Consider the following 23,219-nt stretch of genomic DNA (forward strand, 5'->3'; position numbering starts at 1 on the left):
AACGGGGGTCACCACTCCCCGCGAACCGAGACCACCATGAGGTGTGGTCCTATAATCTTGGCCGCTCTACCGGTCGGTTGCGCCCCTACCAGTACTACCGGGCAGTCCACTAAGCAGAAGGTTTGACATAGAATACCAGAGTCGTTGTCGAATAGCCACCACGCCAGTTAGGGCCACCCCAGTTCCCACCCCAGTTAGGGCAATTTTTTCCCACTCCATTTGGGGCAATTTTTTCCCACCCTATTTGGGGCAATTTTTTCCCACCCTAGTTGGGGCAATTTTTTTCCCACCTTAGTTGGGGCAATTTTTTTCTCACCCCAGTTGGGGCAATTTTTTTCCCAATCCATTTGGGGCAATTTTTTCCCACCCCAGTTGGAACAATTTTTCCCACCCCAGTTGGGGCTATTTTTTTCCCACCCCAGTTGGGGCAATTTTTTCCCACCCCAGTTAGGGCAATTTTTCTCCCACCCCAGTTAGGGCAATTTTTCTCCCACCCCAGTTGGGGCAATTTTTCTCCCACCCCAGTTGGGGCAATTTTTTCCCACCCCAGTTGGGCAATTTTTTCCACCCCAGTTAGGGCAATTTTTTCCCACCCTAGTTGGGGCAATTTTTTCCCACCCTAGTTGGGGCAATTTTTCCCCACCCTAGTTGGGGCAATTTTTTTCCCACCCCAGTTGTGGCAATTTTTTCCCACCCCAGTTGTGGCAATTTTTTCCCACCCCAGTTGTGGCAATTTTTTCCCACCCCAGTTGTGGCAATTCTTTTCCACGTGAGTTGGATCAATTTTTCCCACCCCATTTGGGTCAATTTTTTCCCACCACAGTTGGGGCAATTTTTATACCATTCCCAATTCTCTTGGGGCAATTTTTTGGCTAATCTTAAGAATATGGGAACAGGTAGTTTGGCTATATTTTGGTAAGGCGATAAAGCTTACTAGTTGGAGTTTAGCAATAATCTGAGGATTACACAGTTCGAATCACAGATTATTTTGTCTCAGAGAAATGAAAGATCATGAGACATGTAACGTGACTTTTTCCGGAAAATTCCGGTCGTGATTTTTTAGCTAATAGTACTTAGAAACAATTTTTCTGCTAAAGTGCAGGATCGCCAACTTATTTGTTTGGCGCTTTTTACAAGAGTAAGAAGAATTGGATTTTTGTCAATTTTCTTTGACTTTTTAAGTGAAAATATGTCGATAGATAAAGTCAAGTGTGTGCGCAATGCCATTTTTGTGCGATTCTGGGATGTTTTTTTAAGTGAAAATAGGTCGACGTGTACATGGATACTGTGTATGTGCAATTCTTAAATACGCGGCAAGTAGTTTGCTATTCTTCACTATCTCCCAATTTCGCACCTAATCTTCGTCATGATTAAGCATTTTTGTTCCATAAAACTTCTAGTATAAGCGTAATTCGGTTAGTAGATTGTTGGAAAAAAATGTTGAGTTAAAAAAATGCCTTTACTTCGTGAAAACAAAATGGCGTCAATAAACTAGAAGGTTGCTGTAGCAGGGTTGGTCGCCAAATTTTCGCCAAAAAACCGCCAAGTTACCATAATGTAAAGATTCACCGAGAATAAAACTGGACGTGAGAAGTGTTAGAACTGTTAGAAGTGTTGTCAAAAAGTTCAAAGAGACATTATCGACAGAAAATAAAATTAAAAGTGGACGACTTCCAAATATTTTCTACAAGGGAAAACTTTGCATTATCAAAGAGGTTAAGAAAGAAATTCTTTCATTATATGCAGTTGGCCAAAGATGTTGCTAATACTTCACATCAAACTTTTAGTGTACAGACTCTACGGAATGGCTGACATGAAGGAAGTTATTACGTAAGGGCAGCTAGAAAGAAACCTTTCATTACAGAAATAAATAGGAGAAAGTGATTAGATTTTGTTAAACCTCATTCATGTTAATTTATCAGACGAATTTTGGATGGTGACCCTAAAGGTATTTAAATTTACCGGTTCCACAGTCGCCTTCCAACCGTACTACCGGGTCTGTCACCCTCAATGTCTCCGTATCAGGCGGGAAATGGTTTAACCGACTAAAGTGCCCACGAAGAGCTTAGAAATGTAACGATACACCGCTTCCTCGTCCCACACTTACGGGCGACGGATCAAAAAGTTGCTCTCATTCCTCACGTCTGAACGGGTCAACGGGGGTCACCACTCCCCGCGAACCGAGACCACCATGAGGTGTGGTCCTATAATCTTGGCCGCTCTACCGGTCGGTTGCGCCCCTACCAGTACTACCGGGCAGTCCACTAAGCAGAAGGTTTGACATGGAATACCAGAGTCGTAGTCGAATAGCCACCACTCCAGTTAGGGCCACCCCAGTTCCCTCCCCAGTTAGGGCAATTTTTTCCCACTCCATTTGGGGCAATTTTTTTCCCACCTTAGTAGGGGCAATTTTTTCCCACCGTAGTTGGGTCAATTTTTTCCCACCTTAGTTGGGTCAATTTTTTTCCCACCCCAGTTGGGTTTTTCCCACCCTAGTTGGGGCAATTTTTTTCCCACCCCATTTGGGGCAATTTTTTCCCACCCCACTTAGGGCTACTTTTCCCAACCCAGTTAAGGCAATTTTTTCCCACCTTAGTTGGGGCAATTTTTCCCCACCCTAGTTGGAGCAATTTTTTTCCCACCCCAGTTGTGGCAATTTTTCCCCACGTGGGTTCGATCATTTTTTTCCCATCCCAGTTGGGGCAATTTTTATACCATTCCCAATTCTGTTGCGGCAATTTTTTGGCTAATCTTAAGAATATGGTAACAGGTAGTTTGGCTATATTTTGGTAAGGCGATAAAGCTTACTAGCTAGGATTTTAGCAATAATCTGAGGATTACAGAGTTCGAATCACAGATTATTTTCTCTCAGAGAAACGAAAGATCATGAGACATGTAACGTGACTTTTTGAGGAAAATTCCGGTCGTGATTTTTTAGCTAATAATACTTAGAAACAATTTTGCTGCTAAAGTGCAGTATCGCCCACTTATTTGTTTGGCGCTTTTTACAAGAGTATAAAGAACTGAATTTTTGTCAAGTTTCTTTGACTTTTTAAACTTTTATGGAACAAAAATGCTTAATCATGACGAAGATTAGGTGCGAAATTGGGAGATAGTGAAGAATCGCAAACTGCTTGCGGCGTTTTTAAGAATTGCACATACACAGTATCCATGTACACGTCGATCTATTTTCACTTAAAAAAACATCCCAGAATCGCACAAAAATGGCATTGCGCACACACTTGACTTTATCTATCGACCTATTTTCACTTAAAAAGTCAAAGAAAATTGACAAAAATCCAATTCTTCTTACTCTTCTAAAAAGCGCCAAACAAATATGTGGGCGATCCTGCACTTTAGCAGCAAAATTGTTTCTAAGTATTATTAGTTAAAAAATCACGACCGGAATTTTCCGGAAAATGTCACATTACATGTCTCATGATCTTTCATTTCTCTGAGACAAAATAATCTGTGATTCGAATTGTGCACTTCTCAGATTATTGCTAAACTCCTAGGTAGTAATCTTTATCATGATTAAGCATTTTTGTTCCATAAAAGTTCTAGTATAAGCGTAATTCGGCTAGTAGATTGTTGGAAAAAATGTTGAGTTAAAAAAAATGCCTTTACTTCGTGAAAACAAAATGCCGTCCAAAGAAAAACTAGGAGGTTGCCGTAGCAGGGTTAATCGCCAAATTTTCGCCAAAAAATCGCCAAGTTACCATCATGGAAAGATTCACCAGGAATACAACTGGACGTGAGAAGTGTTAGAACTGTTAGAAGTGTTGTCAAAAAGTTCAGAGAGACATTATCGACAGAAAATAAAATTAAAAGTGGACGACTTCCAAATGTTTTCTCCAAGGGAAAACGTTACATTATCAAAGAAGTTAAGAAATTAATTTCTTCATTATATGCAGTTGGCCAAAGATGTTGCTAATACTTCACATCAAACTTTTAGTGTACAGACTCTACGGAATGGCTGACATGGAGGAAGTTATTACGTAAGGGCAGCTAGAAAGAAACCTTTCATTTCAGAAATAAATAGGAGAAAGAGATTCGATTTTGTTAAACCTCATTCATTTTAATTTATCAGACGAATTTTGGATGGTGTATCTAAAGGTATAGTGAACTTCACCTGGCAATCGTTACTCGCGAGTTAAAGATACTACTTGAATCGACCGACATAAATTCAATTTAAAATTTATGGCACAAATTGGACCTACCCAGGCAGCACGTCTCCAAAAATATACGTATAATTTTGGTGAAATAAGGGTATGGTATTTTTTGCACGTTACTTTTACGAAATTTATACGAATGAAAAAGGCTGAAGTTACTGTTGACTCTTGATCGTTATTTTCCACACGTTATTTTTACGAAAATTATACGAATCCGAATGTACTGATAAAACTACCGCCATGATGGTATATTTTATTCTTCACTTTTACGCATATTATACGAATCCGAATGTTCTGAAAGAAACTACTGCCTTTATGGTATATTTCATTCGCCACTTTTACGGATATTATACGAAGTCTAAAAAGATTGAAAATGAAGTTTATTAATTCAAAATATTTAGTGTATTTCTGGCATTTCACTTTGTTTTCCTTGTCCACGAACATGAAAAAAGGGGCATTCATATATGAGGCTAAAATTTTTCTATAAATTTTAACATGTGAGCTAAATCTTTACGTGCATTTTTACAAAAAATTATATTTTCTTAATTCAAACATCTTCAAAATAACTTATTTATTTTCTTATATCAAATTTGTTATTTTTCTTCATATCAACACTTACATTAATTTACACAATTTAATTTCTTTTATGAAAATCCTATTAACCATTTAACTGGAATAAGCTGTATATTAAATTTGTGTACTTACTGAGTTTGGTATAATACTCGCCTTATTTTATTTAGCAAATGTGGGCAATTAAATTGGAATAAGACTAGCAAATCTTTCATGTCGAGGAATAGAATAATAAATACAGCAGAAGATGCTCGAAAACGTTTAACTTCTTGAACAATAGTTTAATGTAGACCAAAGGATTATTAATTATAATCAAAGATATACTAATATTTTTATTTAATAATAATAATAATAACTCTACGAAATTGCAAGCTGAATCCTGATATTTTACATATATTTCAGTTCCTTTAATCTTTGTTATAAAAATCATATGAGGCTAATTTTTTTTTATTTTGTTTAATGTACGGAAAAAATGATATAGCGATTTTAGTAATTTTTATATGAGGAAAAAATTAATAAATAATGTAAATAAATAATTATATTATATTTTATATTTTTCCTGAAACAGTTAAAGACATTCTTAATATGGAGATCTACAGAATAAGTACAAGGGTCCAGTTAAATGAACTCAAAATTTGCATAGTTAATTTTACGCTAACTTTTAAAAATTAACCGGATTTACGATTATACACTGAGCATGCGCATACACAGACATTTCTATTTTTCGTAGAAAAATTTAATTATTACCTTAATACAGAGATGCTGTGAATATAAATTTATATAATGCAAAAGTAAGTTTATTTCATATGCTAATTTAGAGACTTTCTTAATATGTTTAATTATAAAGAAAAAAAAAAAGCGTTGCAATTCTTGTTCACTGACCAATGGCAAAGCAGACACTTTCTACTTCCGGTTGTGGCGGGATATTTGTGAAGTCAGCACTCAGCAATGGCGGTCGAAAAGAATGGTAAAGTCGCAAAGAATACTGTTTGTTCGTGGATTGGCGTTTGTGACTGAATCCATCGAAGTTACTAATTATTTGAAGAAAGTAAGTGAATATTTTATATTTTCAGTGTTTAATACTTGTACTTTCTTCACCTATATAAAATTTTATAAATAACGTCTGTGTAGGAAATGTGATTTTCCATGTGTTGTTCTTTTGTGTACGTGCCTAATGATTCATTTTCAGGATTTGGTACTGTTAAATTTTGCACTAGTCTGTTTCTTACTGTTTGTGTCACTCCTTTTTGTATGTGTCTCACCTTTTTATAGTTATATTATTTATACTCCAACGTTTTAATTTTTATCTTAAAGCATATTGTAATTAAGCAGGAAATAGCTTTTAATGGAAAAAGAAAGGCAATATTAACATGACTAATTGTTCAGAAATCTGTTATGGAAATGTTATCTACCTTATGCCAAAAAATAAAGCATGTAACTTTCATTTATTTATGAAATTCAAAATTTTTTATTTGCTTAGTGTTTTCCCTAAAAATAATTTAATTTCTTATTTTTGAATTTAGTTTTATAAATTTGCTTTAATATATAATCTTTAACTCAAAGATATTGTGCTATTAAAAAAGGAAATTTTATGCCATAGAAACACAGGTACTTTGTTCCAAATCTGTGTTCATTTTTTTTTTATATATATACTGAATTTTTATGCACTTGTAATTACTGAAATATATCCTTTCATGAATAATAAATAAGTCCGAAGTCCTTTCATGAATGCATTTCTTTTTTGTTTGTTTGATTTTGTTGTTTTAAAAGATTTGCGGCTCATTTCGGATACCCGGCTCTTGGCTGAATTTGGCGAGTTTTTGGCCGCCATCTTGGATTTCAGAAATGCGCCAAAAAGCGCATTTCGAAATCCAAGATGGCGGCCAAATATTGTTTTCCCTATCCGAGTGAAGTGGACAGGGAAAACAATTCTGAACTGCCAAAAGGAAAAATTGAACTTACCCTTGTTCATGTTGACATGATGACGCCTGACATTCCCTATTTCTTCAATGTTGTACAACATAGTTAATGTTATATTACTAAGCATGATATGATAACTTACTAATTGTAATTCAGTCTAAAGTAATAGAACAAGAAATTTTAATTAACGTGTACTTTAACGAGTGAAATGTTTTGCATGAAACGCTATAGGGCGAAGAAGTACTTACGCTCAAACTGTAAACAATCGATTTAAAAGAAAGCTTCCAACCTAAAAATTTGACTTGCATGTAATTTCGGCATTATATTATTTGACATTTAAATTAATAATGAATTTATATTTAAATTAATTATGTTATGCAGGTAAGTGTATGATAGTTAAACATGATATATATGGATGAGAAATGAAAAATTAGAACATTTATTAAGGTATTTGTAATATATGCTAAGTTCTTTTTAAGAAACTTATTTTTCAGTATATAGCACTCATTTTTTTTTATTAATTAATCAATTTGAACATATATTTTCTATTTTTCCCTATGTTAGAATTTCAACTTTTTTTTAATTAATCAATTTAAACATACATTTCTTAACTTATTTTTCAATATGCAAGAATTTCAACTCTTTTTAATTAATCAATTTAAACATATATTTCTTAACTTTTGTTTCAATATGTAAGAATTTCACCTTTTTTAATTAATAAATTTAAACAAATATTTCTTAACTTATGTTTCAATATGCTAGAATTTCATATTTTTTAATTTATCAATGTAAACATATATTGCAAAATGAAGGTACTTACCCCTAGATGACATTGCTTGTACAATCTTTGTCTTCTAAAATTATGTTATTTATATTTATATAAAAATTTCACTTTTTCACAAGAAAATTTTTATCCAGGTTCTCACAGTTTCACCTTTTCACAAGAATATTTTTATCCAGGTTCTCACAGTTTCATCTTTTCACAAGAAAATTTTTATCTAGTTTCTCACAGTTTTGCAAGAAAATATGTATCCAGGTTCTCACAGTCAACAAGTTCACAAGAAACTGTGTATATGATAACCAGGGCTAGAAAGGGGGCATATGTCCGTGGGCACATCATCCAAGGAAGGCCAAAATGATGTTACGAATTTTTAGAGTTGAATGTTTTCCATTTTTGGCCAGTAGTCGGGAGGGGCACAAAATCTTCAGTTTTCCCTGGGCGCTGAAAACAGTAACTATGACTCTGCTGATAACTTATAAAATTTCATTTTTTCACAAGAAAAACTGTTATTGATTCATTCCTTGTTAAAATCCAATACTTCGTTTCACTGAACTCCACTCTTATAGATCGAGGCCTGTTCATCAGATCTGAAAAAGAACAATTTTTACAAGCATTTTGCATTTTGAAATTAGAAATGATTCCATTTCCACATCACCTTAAAACTTACACGTACTTAAAAAAAGAAAAATCTTTTCTTCTGCTTTTTGACTATTCATTTTAATTGAATCATTACCAAATTTTGTAAATTAGAGTTTTTATAATTATATTTAAATCAATTATTTATAAAAAATATTTATGCGGGTATTATCATATAATTTCATTTAAAAAATAGGCACTATTTTCACATTACATGACGTTACATGCAGGTTAAAGTGATTTTTAATTAAATATAAATTTGATAAAAAAAATAGAAACAGTAAGAAATGTGATTAATGATATTAGTGAAACAAAATAGTTACAAATAATCCCAATTTTTAAGCTAGTACGTGTAAGACTAGGAGGTAGGAATCCTGATGCGTTTTTTTTTACGAGGTTTCGCCAGGAGCCATAATCCTCTAATTTTAATGTGCACACATATATTTTATATTACTTACCATTCAGCACCACATTTTGCAGTTTTCAGCAGTATTACTTGGCAGTTCACTATTTGGAGTTTTTTGTAGAGAAAATATCCATGTTGTATATGTTCAGAATACAAAATAAATAAACAAGATTTTAAATTTCATGATCGTCGAGATTTCCTGTGGTGGCAGCAGTTGCTCAGTTCCTTCGCTTTCAGGTGTGGCCCGCATCAGTCGTTTCAACTCGGATGTGTTTCTTGAAAGAAAAACCTGGCTATACCCCCAGGCACTGGGTTTGTCATCCGAGTTGATTTCTCCATCTGCTTCTTCCCTCGTCTAAGTAGCAGCAAAATGTTATTTTTGAAGTCCCTAAACAAAATATCCATATTATGCATATTCAAAATACAAGATAAGTAAACAAGATTTTAAATTTCATGATCGTCGAGATTTCCTGCGGTGGCAGCAGTTGCTCAGTTCCTTCGCTTTCAGGTGTGGCCCGCATCAGTCGTTTCAACTCGGATGTGTTTCTTGAAAGAAAAACCTGGCTATACCCCCAGGCACTGGGTTTGTCATCCGAGTTGATTTCTCCATCTGCTTCTTCCCTCGTCTAAGTAGCAGCAAAATGTTATTTTTGAAGTCCCTAAACAAAATATCCATATTATGCATATTCAAAATACAAGATAAGTAAACAAGATTTTAAATTTCATGATCGTCGAGATTTCCTGCGGTGGCAGCAGTTGCTCAGTTCCTTCGCTTTCAGGTGTGGCCCGCATCAGTCGTTTCAACTCGGATGTGTTTCTTGAAAGAAAAACCTGGCTATACCCCCAGGCACTGGGTTTGTCATCCGAGTTGATTTCTCCATTTGCTTCTTCCCTCGTCTAAGTGGCAGCAAAATGTTATTTTTGAAGTCCCTAAACAAAATATCCATATTATGCATATTCATAATAAAAGATAACTAAACAAGGTTACGATAATGAAAACATAAGTTAGCGTATATATAAACACTTTTATTAAATGTTTTAATATTTTTTCTAAAAGTGTTCTTTCTGTTGTTTAGTTTTAATCTTTTGTTAACTACATACTCTTTTTAACTAGAAAATAATAATTGAACATAGTACAAAAATACAGAATTACCACAAAAGGGTGGCAAGTTTAAGAAGTTAATAATGTAAGATTGAATCCTTATATTTAAAATAATAAATAAACGGTAAATTTAAAATAATAAACGTAGTATGAAAATACATAATTAAAATAAACAGGCTGGAAACATTAAAAGTAATGAATTCACCTGTATATTTTCTGACTGAAGATTCATTTCTTTCCATGATTCATTTCTCATTTCTGCAATATTCTTTACCTGAAAGGGGTGATAAATTATCCTTAACAATAAAATGTTTTCTGGTAAGAAGTAGGCTGGAAACCTTTAAATTAATCAACTCACCTCTATGTTTGTCAATTTATCTGTCAAAATTAATTTTCTTCTTTCTTTTATTTATTTTTTTGGATTACCTAATTTGCAATAAAGTTTTTTTTACTGAAAAATAAGTAGGTAAACTTATACTAATAATAACTAAATAAATTTTACAGTTGCTTTTACTGAAGAAGTAGTATTAAAATAAAGTGAAGCACTAATTTGAAACATAAGCTGTGAATGGTTAAAATTTTGTCTTACCTCTGTCATAGTATTTCATGACATTTTGGATCTGCAGCTGTGAAAGAAAGTTTATTTTAATGAAGGAATAACAAAATATATAAAGAATAGCTCTCACGTCAAAATAAAAGTTGAGAATAACTGAAATACACATTTACCTCTTTCTGTAAAAGATATGCAACATTCGCAACATTTCCATCCTTTTGTTTTCTGGGCTCTGTTTTTTGGTTGAATTCTAAAAGGAAATAAAAAATAACAATTTCATGTAGTGAAAAACAAAAAGGTATTAAATCAAAATTTGTGGACCATCTGAACATTTACACAAATTATAGTAAACAATTTACTTGTATGCTTTTCTTATCATTTATTCCAGTTTTAAAACTTGGTCTGTGTTCCCTTACTCTGAAAAATAAGCATATAGATTATAATGGTATGTAATTTAATATTTAAATGCAATTTTTGTATGTATATATATGTAAATAAATAATGTCAAAAATAAAGTTATATTTGTTGGTTTTACCCCATTTATCATCATCTTCCTGAATGAATGGTATATCATCATCTTGTCGGGCTGATTTCTTTGGAGGCATCAATCAGGTCCTCAATTCCTTCGCTTTCTGATGTTGGTTCGTCCAACATTTTAAGTTCAAGGCCGACTTTTCCATGGCCTGGATACACAGCTTTAATGTCCTGTAGAAACTGAGCAAGTCTTTCTCCATCATAAGTAAAGGGCTTCAAGCGGAACCGCCTGTAATAATGTACAGCCATGTACTGCGTGCAAATATCATCTGTTCTCTTGCTCTTTATAGACCTCTTAAAAAGTTTGTTTTCACCCTCAAGATCATTTATAGTGTTCTGTTTATCATCGGGATCTACGAATACGCCTGTAAATAAAGGATTAATGAATGTTAAGGATGAAAAACAAAATGTCACTCATTAAAAAAAAAGACACATATTTACCTTTCTTGTGATTGGTAGTTTTATGTGTTGCTGCCGGAAATAAATTTTCTATCCTTTTATATTGTGGAGCAGAGTCAGTGTATATGAAGGTGGTTTCTGGGTGAACATGACGTTTAATGTAAGGCCACAAATGCCTTTTGCTTTTTCCTTTAACCTTGAAAAATAATCCTTCTTTGTCTTCTCGACAGTAGATGCCTAAAACTACGATGGTCATATTTTTGGTTACCCTGCCGCGGTTGTACTTGCGGCGGGTCAAAAATGTTTCATCAATTAATATAGATTTTCATTTCGCATACCTCAGGACAATATGATAAAAAGTCAACAATAGTCTCATTTGCAATTACTGGTAATTTTTGCTTTTCCCTCCATAGCTTTAGCTGCTGATTTATGTAGCTAAAACTGTGATCTAGAACAAAGTACACAGTTATGACTAAAGCTTCCCTTATTGGGATTTTTGTACCTTCAAAAAAGGTGTTTTCAATGGGGTTAATCATGCCAGAGCAGTTGTTGCGATTTCTCAGGCTGCAGACCCAACGCCATCCCAGCTTTGATTCCTTTCTCTTGTTGCTTCTCATTGGTGCCTGGCACTTGGGGCAAGGTGGTGCCTCATCCTCTCTGGGAAGAAGTCCAGCATCGGTGGCAAACTCGAGTGCAGCTGCCTCTGTATTAATTAAATGCATGTCAGTAATTAAACAGAAATATTTCAGTTTTTCATGCAAAGAAGCCATATTCAAAAAAGTCAGTACAGTGACAGAAATAGTTTAATGAAATTTATTGTTAGAAATTTCAGAAACTTGGCAATTATGCAAAAGTCAAAATTATCAGAAATAAAAAAGTTTAATAAAGATGAAAAGTAATTATAAGTTTAATTAAACAATATTAGTTCATTATAGGAAGATAGAGAAGTGAAAAGTTCAAACTAGAAAGTACTGTTACAAAAAAAAAAAAAAAAAAAAAAGGAAAATAAAAATAATAGTAATGATATGTATCTATGAAAACAAAGTATTAAAACAAATTTCAAGTGAAAAATAATATTAAAAAATGTAATGGATGAAAATAGATTAAAAGTAAACTTAACTTTGGCAAAGTCCAAACCACGTTTTCACGTAAGTAATCAGTACCAGACAGACAGCTGCACGGGCTTAACCGCGGCAAAATATGATCGCGAAAAATCTTCTTTTTTAAATTTATTTAAAATATTTTCGGAAAAAAAAATATTTTACTTTACAAATAAATGTTTTTCGGTACATATGTTTTTTTAAAACATTTTTAAACAGAGATGCAGAAGAATAATAGGTATTGTTATTTTTGTGTGCAGATATGCGTGCGTGATGAACTAAAAAATGATTTTGAAGGTTTCGTGGCATATTTATCCTCTCAAAAATATGCAACTTGCTCAACTTTTCGATTTTATTAAATTAAATAAGGCCTATCGATTTTTTTTTTTTTTTTTTTTTTTTTTTTAAAGCACTGACAATGAAAGCTGTTATGTTCTATTTTTGCGTTTTTATCCCAAAGCGCGTTAGCCCAGAAGGGCTATTAATTTCGTTTTCGCATTTTGCGTTGAACTGTTTCTACCGAATATTATCGCTGTGTGTTATATTTAAAGATATTTAATAATAAAGAATCAGCATAAAAATACGTATGTTTAACGTACATAACATTTATGCAGATACTGTGATAAAACAACGGTACCTACAGCTATGAAATTTTGAATATGTACGTCACCACCCGAATATGGGCATCTGAAAGCTCAAATTTGTAATTTGTTTTATTAACTATTTAACATTTTGTAAAGCATTTATGTGTTTTTGATTAAGAAACTCGATGATTTCTAAGCGAGCAATGGCAACACTGTTCGGCGCAAGACTGTCTATCGGAAATTCTAAAGATATGCTCTTCTTTTAAATGTTTTGTCATATTGCTGCTTAAGAGAGAAGACAATTCGGATGTACAAAATTTAAAGACCGCATGTCTGTTGATTTTGAAAATTCATTTCCATTGAATTTAACAATTGTTTTCAGTTGGCGAGAGGTATACATCTCTGTTGTACACTATTATTGGTAACCTTTAATTGTTGGTTATTTGTTACATTTTTTTGTCTTTCATATTGCCCTGGCTGCATTGGAAATTTCGTGGTTTTCCTCGTGTGTATACGAGCCAGTACAATTACACTAATGAATCATATCACTTAAATAATGTGAATAATTATATAATTATTATATAAGTGTAGAATAATTGGGTTGGTTGTTATGTTCACGAGTTGTGTGTAAATGCGTGGCTTTGTGTGATTATGTAATTAATTAATGAAGATTTCAGCAGCGGCCTGGCGGTAAAGTGTGTGAGCACTGGTAGTTCTATCCGAAGTTCGAATCCCGCTAATGCGCTGGTTGCTTGTTATGTTCACGAATTGTGTGTAAATGCGTGGCTTTGTGTGATTATGTCATTAATTAATGAAGGGTTCAGCAGCGGCCTGGCGGTAAAGTGTGTGAGCACTTGTAGTTCATCTCATTACACATATACTAGCTACGCATATATACATTATAGACAGTGGTGTAACTAGAATTCTTGGTCCCGTATGCAAAATAATTTCCTGGGTCCCTAAACCAATAAATTTAATGTGCTTAAAAATAAAAATTAAACTAAAGAAAAAAAACGTGAAAAGTAAAAAAAAAAAAAAAAAATCAAGGATTCCTGGAGCCAATGTTTTCATGATTTTTATCACATCTGGATTAATTGTTAAAAAATAAAAGCACGTTCTCAGGGAACCATTTGAAAGTTATGTAATATGAAGAAAGAATAAAAAGGAAAATATTTCCCCTTTGCTAACTGGTGAAATGCAAATTTGCTTTAGTCTGGGTATTTGACGTCAGATGATTTTAATTCTGTAATTTAAGACTTTTTGTGTGCGTGCGTGTGAGTGATAGATAATTGATATTGACAGACAAGATAATTGATAAACTTACAGAAAAAATATTACATCAATAGATAGTACTCTGTGATTTTACTCAACTTACGAACATAATTTATGCAATAATATACAAGTACATTTGTTAAATATAAAACATATTTATCATAAACTTCATAAAGAGAACTATTTGAATATACAATTTTAGTAGAAAATATGTAATATTTTTGCTGTCCTTTTAAAAATCCTTTTGGTACACTTAATTACTTGAATACATTTTTATAAAAAAACATGAATGCTAAAGATTTTTCCTGTTTCTTTTTAATTTTCCCTCAGCCCGTACTGCTGTTCTTCTCTAATTCCCCCCCCTCAATAAGTGTAATTATAACACTGGTGACCGAAATTCATCATAAAGACAAAAATCTTTTTTATTAAAATTTGCGTCTCCTAACCTTCATTTCCGCAAAATTATTTATCAATACCTGGACGTCCATTTTCACAGCCATGTCAACTTCAACGCTCAATAGTGATAGGTTTAACAACCGATCTTGTATCATAGTGTTTCTTAAATATGTTTTTATTATTGAAAATGACCTCTCGCTCGTGGCTTTGGTTACAGATAATGAATGATAAATACAATATAAGTTAATTGCACTCCCGATTAACTGCTTGTCATGTCATAGTATTTTACCATTGCTAATTTAGCTAAATCCTTAACGGATTTCAAATTTTGGATATCTGTTCTGAAAGTATTTATAAATAATAAAAGTTGTACTTCCAGTACATTAGCAAAGTCTTCTTTATATTTTTTTCTGTATTTTTGAAACATTATTAATAATTTCCGTATTTGTTAACAATGACAAATATTCGTGATTTTCCGCATGTGTAACGTTTATGAAGTATGTTGTGGATGCATATGTGAATAAAGCGGGCACAGCCCGCTTATACCGCTGAACACTGGTAATTCGGTCCAACGTTCAAATCCCGGCTAACGGGCTGGCTGAATGCGTGTTTTCTTGATTTTCCGCATGTGTATGATGTTTGCAGTATCTTCTGGATGCATGCGTGAATAAAGCGGGTGCAGCTCGCGCAAAACCGTTTAACGCTGGTAGTTCGGTCCAACTTTCGAATCCCGGAAAACAGACTGGGTCCATGGGTGTTTGGGTGATTTTACGTATGTGTACCGTGTATGCAGTATCTTCTGGATGCATAGGTGAATAAAGCGGATGAATCCCGCGAAAAACCGTTGAACGCTGGTTATTCGGTCCAACTTACGAATACCGGCTAGCGGGTTGGCTGCATGGGTGTTTTCGTGATTTTACGCATGTGTATTGTGTGCGGAGTATCTTCTGGGTGAATACGTGAATAAAGCAGGCGTAACCCGGTCAAAACCGTTAAACGCTGGTAGTTCGGTCCAACTTTTGAATCCCGGCCAACAGGCTGACTCTATATGTGTTTCAGTGATTTTCCGCATGTGTATTGGGAATGCAGTATCTTCTGGATGCACAAGTGAATAAAGCGCGCGCAAATCCGCTGAACACAGGTAGTTCGGTCCAAAGTTCGAATCCCGGCGAGCGGGCTGCCTGCTTAGGTGTTTTCGTGATTTTACGCATGTGTGACGTGTATGCAGTATCTTCTGGATGCGCACGGGAATAAAGCAGGGGGAACCCGCGCAAAACCGCTGAACCCTGGTAGTTCGGTCCAACTATGGCATAACGGTGATATTTAACATAGGAACTCTTATACACGTCAACAATTAAAAGCGGGCTTGCCCGCTAGTTATTAATAATTTCCGTATTTGTTAACAATGACAAATACGGAAATTTAAGTTCCAAAAATGAAAACATCATTGCGATTTTTGTTATTCCAGTCATTCTGTATTTTAACTGAGTATTTAAAATGTCGAGAGCAGCATAAAAAACTGTTACTTTAAAAGACATTTCGGAATTTTCAAGCCTGTTATCCTCACATAACTCATCAATATTTTCTTCTATTTTTCAAATTTAGTTTCTATGTCCCATTTATTTTATACACAAAAATTTGTATATTTGTATTTTTGTGAATATACAAGAATTGTATATTCAAAACTCTGCTTCTTTCATAATGTCTTCAAACTTCTTTCTCATATCTTGCATATTAATAGAACGGCTTTTTACATGTTGGTGAGCTCCATTCAAGTCGATTGATTTTCGATTGTCGTGTCGATTGATTGATTGATAGATCCTGCAGATAGAGCGCAGGACGTGTTTAAAAAATTTTGTTTTTAATTTTTGGCATTTTGCCAGAAATGTTTAATAATTTGTAGTTAAGCTCATCGACACAACGTATATTTCAAGATGAGAACTCACACTCTGTCACATGGATTTTAAAAGTAGTACACATAAATACTTGTTTTATACTTTCCTAAACAAGTATAACGTTTAGTTAAAATAAAGTTGTATGAAACAAGTTTTGCGTACTTTGCAGAGAAATGCGCAAAACTTCATTTAATGAAAATAGGTTTGTGGTGGATCAAAAAGCAAAAATCAGTTAGGAAATGCGGATATATTTTAGGAGCATTAATATTTATGATTATTGTTATCTGCTTTATTTGCATCTTGAAAAACTGTTAATGTCTTGGAAATTAATGACCTCAGATTTCCAGTTTTTACGCTGCTTATAAATTAAGCAGTATCAATTTTTTTATCTATCTATCATTAATTTATTAAAGACAAAAATATAAAAAAAATAAATATAATGTATGGGAACATATATTAACGGAAGCTATTTATGTCTTAGAAAAGTTATGCAGTGGTTCTGAAATGAAAGATAGTAATGTACAAAGGGATTATATGAGTGAAAATCACTTCATTTATTATTAAAACGTATTAAATAAATTTTTTAATTTGCGAAAATTATTGAAATATTGTAATAACGGGGGAGAATTCTTTTCTGAAATATTCCATTCGTTTGTGTGGTGAAAATAGCAATGTAATTCGCGTTCTTTCAAATGTTGAAATGCAACTTAAAACTATTAGGTCCAACGCTGCCATTGATATGCTTAATATTTTCAGTAATTAATTTATCGAAATTTACGAAGTAGTATATACTTTTAGTTGTGTGATACCATTTTTATTATCATTATTATATTATTATTGACGGTTTCACGTACTGAATGCTGTAGAAAGTAAATTAAAAGCAAAAGTAAAGTAAATTGTAAAATTTAATTTCAAATAACAATTAGAAAGGCGTTCTTGCCCTCCCGCTTATTAGTGTAAATAACAGAGAAAAAATCTATCTGCCTTTAACTTTGCCGTTTGGTAATGTCAATCGTACTTCTAAATCCAAACTTTTTCTGTCCCTAACCATGCCTCTTCGTGCGACTGCACAGGTTGCAAGTACTGTCGTTTATTACATTGTGAGAACTATACATTTAAACCTGCAATTTCTTCCTTATTTAATGATAGTAAGAGATTCAAGATATGAAAAAAATTAAACGCTACGGAATGACTTGCAAAGTTCATTCCAAATTAAGTATCAGAATCCTGCCTAGTTACTTCTCTGATTTATAATTTTCGAGTTGTGATTGCAAAAAGAGGAACATTTCCTTAAAGGGTGGGTCGCCTTTTTATTTGCGTACGCTCCGATCAAGTAGGAGACACCGAATTTACATACATTAATTTATTATTTACATTAATAATTTATCATTTATTTAATTATCCGTTTTAATTCTAAAAATAAAAATGAAAAGCAAAAGGGAATTTAAATTTTTTTTATTGAAACTCCAATTACGAACAATATATGTAAAAAATGAAAAGCAAAAGGGAAAAACATAAAAATAATAATTAATCTTCTTATTATATTTAATTATCCGTATATATGTAAGAAATGAAAAGCAAAAGGGAAAAAAACATATAAAAATAATAATTAATTACATTATTATTTATTTATAATTATCGGTTTTAATTCCCATTTAACATTATTATCGGTTTTAATTCGCATTTAACATTATTATCGGTTTTAATTCGCATTTAACATTATTATTTATTTATAATTATCGGTTTTAATTCATATTTACCATTATTATTTATTTATAATTATCAGTTTTAATTCGCATTAATTCGCATTTATGCATTATTATTTATTTATAATTATCGGTTTTAATTCGCATTTAACATTATTATTTATTTATAATTATCGGTTTTAATTCGCATTTAACATTATTATTTATTTATAATTATCGGTTTTAATTCGCATTAATTCGCATTTATGCATTATTATTTATTTATAATTATCGGTTTTAATTCGCATTTAACATTATTATTTATTTATAATTATCAGTTTTAATTCGCATTTAACATTATTATTTATTTATAATTATCGGTTTTAATTCGCATTTAACATTATTATTTATTTATAATTATCGGTTTTAATTCGCATTTAACACTATTATTTATTTACCTACGCTCCGATCAAGTAGGAGGAATGCTTTACTTTCAGTTTTGAATAAATTTATTACTATTTACTGCAGCTTCAAGGTGCTCTAAACATAATTTTCGAAGTAAAAACTTGATAGTTATGTTGATTATTAGACTTGCATGAAAAAATTAGTATTTGATCTAAAATACCTTAAATTATTTGAATTATATTTTACTAAATCATGTATTTTGATATAACTAGCTAGTTAAAAAAATTAAAATTGTAAATGTGCAGAAATGCTTATATAAAACCAAGAAATTGTTTATATTTTTGTTGCTTTTTCCCTTGTAAATTAATTATATATATATATTACAGTCTGGGGAGTCAGCACCCTGCTGAATTGTAGTAAACGGGACGTCCAATCTACTAGACCATCAAAGATGCAGATTTGGATTTTCTATTTCATAGTTATTGAAATCATAATGGTATGTTTGTTTAAATTAGTACTGTTTATGAATGTGATAAAAATAAATTCTGATAAGCTAAGAAATGATTTATTTTCTATTAATTATGAACTGTAAATAATGTAACCAATTTTCTTCATAGTATTTACTAAAAAATTTTTTGTTAAAAGGGAGGTAGTCTTATTTATACAATTCTTGCAGAGATACCAAGAAATAAAACATTTCAGGTATTTTCACTCAGTATATCTTGATGTGTAAAATCGTGTTGTTCAATGCCATATTACTTTTCCACAGGAAAGTAATTTTATTGATCTAACATCTGCATAAATCAAACTTTTTAAAGAATGATTACAGTTTCTAAGCTAACTTAAAATTTTCAGATTTAGAAAATGTATGTTTAATTTAGCATTAGTTTTCCATGGAATAGAAAAGGTTTTCAAAATGTTCAGTTATTAGAGGGAAATAATATAAATGAGATTGTCCTGATACAGTTTCAGCCGGAAATGAAACTGAATTTTCGGATAGTGAAGATTTCATTTAAGAATTTTAATAAAACTGATTAATGTAAATCCTCTGCATTTAAAAATTCTAATAAAACTGATTAATGTAAATCCTCTGCATTTAAGAATTCTAATAAAACTGATTAATGTAAATCCTATGATTCATGTAGGTATTCTTCTGTTATCAGGACCAGATTCAGAAATGTGTGTTTATATGCATGCATTTTTAAATGTAGGTGCTCGTGTGTGCATGTATATATTCTTTATGTATGTATGTGTATACTTTACACATATATGCGCATACATGCATATACACATGCTTACATATCTACAGTGGAACCCCGAGATATGAGTTTAATTCGTTCCAGCATTCAACTGGTATGGCGAATTTCTCGTATCTAGAAACAAGCTTCCCCATTGAAAATAATGGAAATTCAGTTAACCCGTTCCACACCCCAAAAAATATCAACATTTTAAAATCAAGTCAATTTTTCCTAATAAATAACACTGGTAAATAATATAACAATAGTTTAACTTTGTTACCAACATTTTAACTCCTTCTCATTAATCCACACCAACAACAGCTTCTCAACATCTAGTAGTACTTTTATAGTGCTTGGAAGAAACGATAATTCCTTTGGCTGCATCAGGTTTCTTAATTTCTTCCTGCTTCTTCAGAATAGTATAGATTTTCGATGTTGAAAGGCCGCAAGTCTTTGCCAATTCCGTCACCATGCTTATGTTTATCTATGATTTCTTTCTTGATATCAGCGGTCATGGCCTCCTTATTTTTCTTTGCAGCACTATCTGAGGCAACAATCTTCTTGCGAGGCATCTTGAAATAATTATTTTCACGTTAAATGTCAAAACAATTAACTTACAAGTGCACAAACACGTATAACTGTTCAAACTGTTCCTACCAAATGTTAGAGTCCCTAGTGTGGGATTAATACTCTCTATCTTAGTGCCCTCTATAACCTATGTTAGGGTTAACCTGTATAACCTACAAGGATTGCCAGTTTAGGTGAGATATCTAGGTAGTCATCATAATACGTACCTTACTTTTTATTATTTTTAAATTAAATTGAAAGTAATAAACTAGTTTTCAAGAATGAAGTTAAACTAGATTTGCATTCAACTCTGGTTTATTGTGTTAATGATGTTTTGCTGTAACAAATATGAATTTTTTGTTTAAGTATAATAATTTAAAATGTTTTTTCTAGAGAATGAAGTACTGCCACTAAGGTAAAGGTGCTAACTTGCAAGGTAATTTTCTATTCTACATTAACTCAATCTTTATGTCCTGTTACAGATATATTGGCAGAAATAATGAAAACCTGACATTCAAAAAGAAAAATAATAACGTTGAATGTAGTATATTAGATGGTTAACTGCGGTTTGGCAGCTCATTAATAATCTTACACATATTGAGTACGAATAACTTTGACAATTACCGGTATTTTCAATAGTATAAAATTAGGCAAGAAAGCAGCTTTAGCTTAGCACCGATTTTAAGTACAACTCTCTTACCAATATTGGTTTGACGAAGGTAAAATATAATTGAATTTAATAAGTTGGAAATACTGTCTGTCTTTCCATGAGTTAAAAAATAATTTCAAATAAAATTTCTTTTTTCAGTTTTTCATGTTATTTGTTTAATGTTATTGTAATCTGATTTATCATATTTAGTCACATATTCCATCCCTCTTTGCACTATAGTATATAATTCAAAGGACTTATCAGTTTCAGCAATATTTTTTTTTACCAGTATACATTTTTACCATAACTCTGTTTCTAAATCATATCCTGAAAAATTAAGGAGTAAAGTACACAAAGAAGGAAAATATGCAAGTAAATAATGGCATTTAGTGTGGTTTATGTGTCTAATATTTGTACTAGATTGTAAAAGTTATAAAATTCTATTAGCTTTTTAAAATTATTCTTTTTTAAATTGAGATGCTTCTTTGCACCCAAATGGTTAAAGCCCTATTGTGACTTTGGTACTTTGATCTAACTTCTATTCCTAATAAATAATCCATCTGCATACAGTTTACTCAATTTCTGCCATGTGTAAGGTAAACAATATTAGCTTTTTTTTAATATATCTTTTACAACTATTCCATCAGGTAGATTTCTTTCATATTTTGCCTTAATTGAGTCATCCTGCTAATTAAGAATTTAAAGTTAATATGTTAAGTTTTTGTGTGTATAATTCATTTTAAGTATGTGCAAGCAAATGCATACATTAACAGTTACGTAGAATTATGTTTTGGGTATCAAATTCAGAAATTTTGGGGCTGTTTTTAGAAGATTTATTAATGATTTATACTATATTAATATTGGTAAAAAAATTCTGTGGCTTTTATATGAGAGTATATATCTTAAAATAGCTGCATGATATGGTAGAGGTAAAAAGCTTCATGTGGATCATAAATTAATATTATGTGGGAATTTTTCATTTATTTAATAAAGAAAATATTCAAGCCACAGTTAAAAGTTTTTCACTGGATTATTTGCATACAAAGTTTGCAGCAAATATTTCCTGCAACAGAAGTGACAAAATTTAGTTAGTGTAAGCAGTAACTCTATTTTGAGATGTTAAACAGGAAAGCAAATTTTTGAATTTAAATTGATTTTTGAAGGAAGACTTCATTTAGTCTTGCTATCATTCTACGTGGCTCTTAACTTTTTTATGGTATTTATAATTTTATTGTTATTCAGCTTTCTGTTTGCTTAGAATGCACATGAATGTAGACTTGAAATATTTTATATTGCAAACTGAGATGCCATTGTTATCATAAAGATTTTTGCTCTGATTTTGGAGGAATTTACTGATAATACTTTTGATTGCGTATTGGTTTCCGGTTTATTGAAATGTGTAAAATAGCCTGTTAATGCATATACGTATGTTAATGACATGTATATGTTTATGAAGTATTCTGTTATATGTATATAGTGTTGTGATTAGTTTTCTGCTTACTCTTTATTTAAGAAAAAGTTATCTGTAAGAAAACGAATATTCTTTACTATATGTAGGAGTAAAATTGAAAAGGCTAATGCAATATAATTAATACAAAATTAAGTAAGTCATGTACTTAAATACTAAAGACTTTCTCAACCTTGCAGTTCTAAACAAATCTTAAGTATTTTTTACTTGAAATTATAGGCATTGTGTAAGGTATATAATTGAAGCTTACTGTGTGATAGTATGAAATTAAATTTTTAATTACTGAAATGTAAATTTTTAAATATGAAATACTCAGTGCATTTTATATGCATCTTTTAATACTTCAACTATATTTAAAAACTGAAAACATCTGAAGTGTGAAATTATTACAGATTTTTCTTTTTCTTGTTTAGGAGCTGTTCTCAAAACATTGGGTGACAAAGAATTCACTTTTACAAAAATCGAGCAGGATATTAAAGACAGCGAACTATAGAAAAAATATGGCGAAGCTACATGAAGTCTATGTGGAATTTTATTATTGAAAAAAATATGCTCTTCAGATTTAATGTTAGTTTTTATTGTTTAACAGTAATTGCAGTTTTCGAATACCTGTAAAATAAACCTAATTCTTAAATTAATTTCATGTGTATTTCTTTTGCAAGTATTACAGTTCATAATACTTCAAACAACTTGAAATTTTAGACTTGTTAATTTATGTGGGATATGTTCATAATAAATTTATAATTTAAATAACTCATTGTCATCATATGAGCATAATCTAAAATGCACAGCATTTGACAACAAATTAATAAAAAATTAGCCAACTTCTAATTGCTTTCTTTTATCCAGTTACCTCTTTTTAAATCATTTAATACCATAAAGTTATT

General features: G+C 31.8%; 1 long non-coding RNA gene across 5 annotated transcripts in view; it reads left to right on the top strand.

Annotated features, from left to right (window-relative positions):
* Nucleotides 1-22,970, top strand: part of LOC118205975 (uncharacterized) — an 84,766-nt gene extending 61,796 nt beyond the window's left edge. Inside the window, exons 1-4 of one of the 5 annotated variants that reach the window (XR_015040115.1) lie at nt 5,645-5,790; nt 18,797-18,906; nt 20,609-20,651; nt 22,746-22,970. This is a non-coding gene — a long non-coding RNA (uncharacterized LOC118205975). Of the gene's footprint in view, nt 1-5,644; nt 5,791-6,665; nt 7,044-18,796; nt 18,907-20,608; nt 20,652-22,745 lie in introns of those variants that run through there. The other 4 variants (XR_015040118.1, XR_015040116.1, XR_015040117.1 and 1 more) reach the window with 4 other exon arrangements.
* Nucleotides 22,971-23,219: the final 249 nt, after the last annotated feature.

This window comes from Stegodyphus dumicola, chromosome 3 (assembly GCF_044657685.1).
Source record: "Stegodyphus dumicola isolate Sdum_Otavi_A_Nest chromosome 3, ASM4465768v1".
In the NCBI taxonomy this organism is placed as follows: domain Eukaryota; kingdom Metazoa; phylum Arthropoda; class Arachnida; order Araneae; family Eresidae; genus Stegodyphus; species Stegodyphus dumicola.